Source organism: Amaranthus tricolor, chromosome 2 (genome assembly GCF_026212465.1).
Source record: "Amaranthus tricolor cultivar Red isolate AtriRed21 chromosome 2, ASM2621246v1, whole genome shotgun sequence".
NCBI lineage: Eukaryota > Viridiplantae > Streptophyta > Magnoliopsida > Caryophyllales > Amaranthaceae > Amaranthus > Amaranthus tricolor.
Window position 1 is genome coordinate 26,050,310 of NC_080048.1, and position 3,600 is coordinate 26,053,909.

Sequence of the window (3,600 nt, forward strand, 5' to 3'; positions counted from 1 at the left end):
CAAATCAGGAATATTGAAGCCAGTAACTAATGTGCCACGAAATCACTTTTGCTTGTTCTTTAATATTTGATGATATTTCAACTATAAATAATAAAAGTTAGGACAATACCCAGTTCTACAATCAAGTCTAACAGATCAGTGATACACTAAGTGCAGGTGTGTGAGTATGATCAGCTAGTGTTGTGCGTCTGTAAGCAAGAGCTACTGGTTAATAGCTTGTTGAGTCATTCATTTGTTGCTAGAGACCATTGAGTAGATGGTATGGACACGTCAAACGTGCTCAGGAGCAGCCAAAACATTCCATTAGCACGTAGGAGTAGAGTGTTGGTTACTAGTCTGCTTAAGACCTTAGCTAATGGGTCAAGGGATGTAGTTCTTCAGGTTGCAGCTTAGTTTTTATGTCCATCAGAAACATAAACCAAACAACAACTGAACAACACACTTGAAAAACAATCATTGTCAAATCATACAGAAGATAATATCTTGAGGTACCGACCTGCTCATCCACAACCACTTTCTAATCCTACCTTGAGATTCTCTTTTAAGGATTTGTACAAGTAAATCTTTCTTAACTAAACCCTTCACAAATTACAAAATAAAGTGAGACAGGAGAGAGGGAAAGGAGGAGAGACATTATAAGAACCAGCCATAACCAATATCATAGCAAGGAAAGTGATGCTCTCGCAAGGGCATTCCTTCAGCAATCGCATAACCTTGTCGCAGTCAAAAGCATCCAAATCAGTATATACAGTATACAAATCAAATCTTCAAGCTTGTATCTTATATAGTTATTTGTTTAAAGATGCAGCTCATAATTATAAACATGTCCAAACCAGCTTATGATCAAACAATTAGAAAGGAGAATATCACAAACAGATACGTACAACATCACCACCAAAATCTGTATAAGTCTCATCAGCATTGATAGAAAACCAAGGTCAACTAAAAACCACAATATACATGTTGTGGAGACATGATCATCTCAGTCAAATAGCGGACAAAATCACTAAGAAAATTAAGTCTGCGATTCGAAGGCATGTATTCTCAATTATCGATTCACTCAGTGAAAGGAACCCACGAACAGTTTAGAACGTTCTAGCACCACAACTGAACAACACACTTGAAAAAACTAACAAGAATATGATGAAGAAGAAAGGTATACCTTCCAATTACTTTTTTTTCAAAACAATTGTACATGTGATAAGAAGAAGATGATAGAAACCAAATTCTTTGACCGAAAACAAAGATTAGTCTAATTCACAATTAAATAGGAAAATCAAGAACTTTTTATCAAATAGATATGAAAAGATCAAATTGTATACCATAGAAATTAAGGGGATAGATGGAGGACGTGATGACTGGCGGCCGGTCGGTAAGACGGTGAGTCGGTGAGCCGAGGAGCGGAGAAGCTGTCTGTATAGGGCTTAGATCGAGAGAAGGGAACGGGTTGTGAAAGATAATGATCTGCTGAATCTTTGATTTAGGGATTCAGAGTAGTTTACGTATTTTTTTACAACCGTCTCTTATTTACCTTCCATGGAAAATTCATTTTTATTATTAAAATTTATTTTAATTTATCGTAAGGAATTTAATTTATCTTAAGCGCTTAGATTTTTCTTTCCTCTTCTTTTTAATTTCCATAAATATTATATTCAAACCAAATTCTTTTGAAATTGTTTATTCTTTTCTTTTATTAGTTGGTGTACGTTTAAAAAAATTAATTAGATTGGACAATTTTTTTTGAAAAAATAGCTTGGGTAATTAATATTGAATAAAAATATTAAAGAAACTTAAGTTAAAACTAACTATTTCAAATTTTAATTATTAGATTATAAAATAAAAAAATTTAAGTAGAAAAGTGTTACAAATGTGTTACTAGTATAAAAATGCAAATTTAAAAGTGCTGCCACTTTTCTATGTGTTACACAATGTTACCGAATTTTAAAGTGTTATACACTACTGTTATCAATTTTTTAAAGTTTTACATATTAGTGTTACTAATTTTTTATGTGTTACATATTAGTGTTACTAATTGCATAAGTGTTACATGTTAGTGGTACCAAATTTAAAAGTGCTACATATTAGTGTTACTTATCTAAAAGGTGTTACATGGTTGTGTTACTTAAAGATAAAGTTTACAAAAGTGTTATATAATATTTTCTAAAAGCTAGATGTCAAAAAGTGTTACCAATTCGTGTTACTTAAAATCAGTTTTGCATTAGTGTATTATATTTGGACGACTAGCTGTTAAATACAATAGTAAGCAATCATACCTTAGATTAACACTCTTACCATTTAGATCTTGATCTAACCTAATTGTGGCACTCATAGGTGTAGGTGTATTGGCACTTTTGCATTGGTCCATATTGTACTTCTTTAAAAGATCTCTAATATACTTACTTTGACAAATAATTATGTCATTTTTCTTTTGCTTTATTTGTAGTTCAAGAATGAATGTTAAGTCTCCCATCATGCTTATTTCGAATTCCTAGCACATAATCTCAGAAATTTCTTTGCATAAAGAATCATTAGTAGCTCTAAATAATATATCATCAACATAAACTTGAAGAATTTCTTTTACCTTTGTTTTAATAAAAAAACTGTTTTTATCAATTTTACGTCTTTGAAAGTTATTCTCAAGTAAATGTGAGCTAAATCTATCATACCAAGCCCTTGGACCTTGTTTCAAACCATATATTGCTTTGTTTAGCTTAAATACGTGATTAGGCAGATTAGGATCTTTAAAACTAGGTGTTTGTTTAACTTAGACTTCTTGTAAGTAGCCAATTAAAAATGCACAATTAAAATTCATTTGGTATCATTTTATGTTCATATAGGAAGCAAAAGTGAACACGATTCGAATCGATTCTAATCGTGCTACGAGTGAAAAAGTTTTATCATAATCAATACCTTATTCTTGATTATAGCCTTGAGCTACTAACCTTGCTTTGTTCCTTATGATTTCTCCATCCTCGTTTAGCTTGTTTCGAAAGATCCATCTTGTTCCAATGACCGTACAATCCTTTGTTCTTTAAATTAGATCCCAAACTTGATTTCTTTTGAACTCATTGAGTTCACTTTGCATAGCAATGATCCACTCTGGTTCCTTTATGGCTTCATTAACATCCTTTTTGGTTCTACAAGAGATACAAACAAAAAATGTGTAACATTCGGGAAAATTAATATTTTAAGACGAGTAAGTTTAAGAGAATTATCAGTGCGAGAATGACCTTACATACATATGACATAAAATATTCTTAATTTAACTTCTTCTCTTCTTTTCCTTTTCTTAAAAAAAAAAGAATAAAAAACCCAGAAACCCCTTTCTTTTCCTTATTCCCTTTCTTCTTCCTTATTTGTATGAACCCAAGGAAAATCAAGCACCATTCTTTCTCCTTCTTCAGTCAAACACATCAAGAAGCCTAAGAAGATTTTCGATCCGTGCCAAAAACAAGCTATAGACCAACATTCTTCTTCTTCATTCTCGCCGTTCCCTCTTAAATTGGCTGAATTCTTAATCTTCTTCCTCAATTCGATCCATTGATTTTTCGAGTGAACCAAGTTCCATGGATGCTCTACTCTTCTTATAGATTGTTGGTA

The 3,600-nt window shown here is 32.1% G+C and overlaps 1 long non-coding RNA gene across 1 annotated transcript; it reads right to left on the reverse strand.

Annotated features, from left to right (window-relative positions):
- Positions 1 to 32: 32 nt before the first annotated feature.
- Positions 33 to 1,515, reverse strand: LOC130806798 (uncharacterized). The gene is made up of 2 exons (XR_009040374.1): positions 1,323 to 1,515; positions 33 to 713 (listed from the first exon to the last, which is right to left on the reverse strand). It is a non-coding gene; the product is annotated as an uncharacterized LOC130806798 (long non-coding RNA).
- Between the last annotated feature and the right edge of the window lie 2,085 nt (positions 1,516 to 3,600).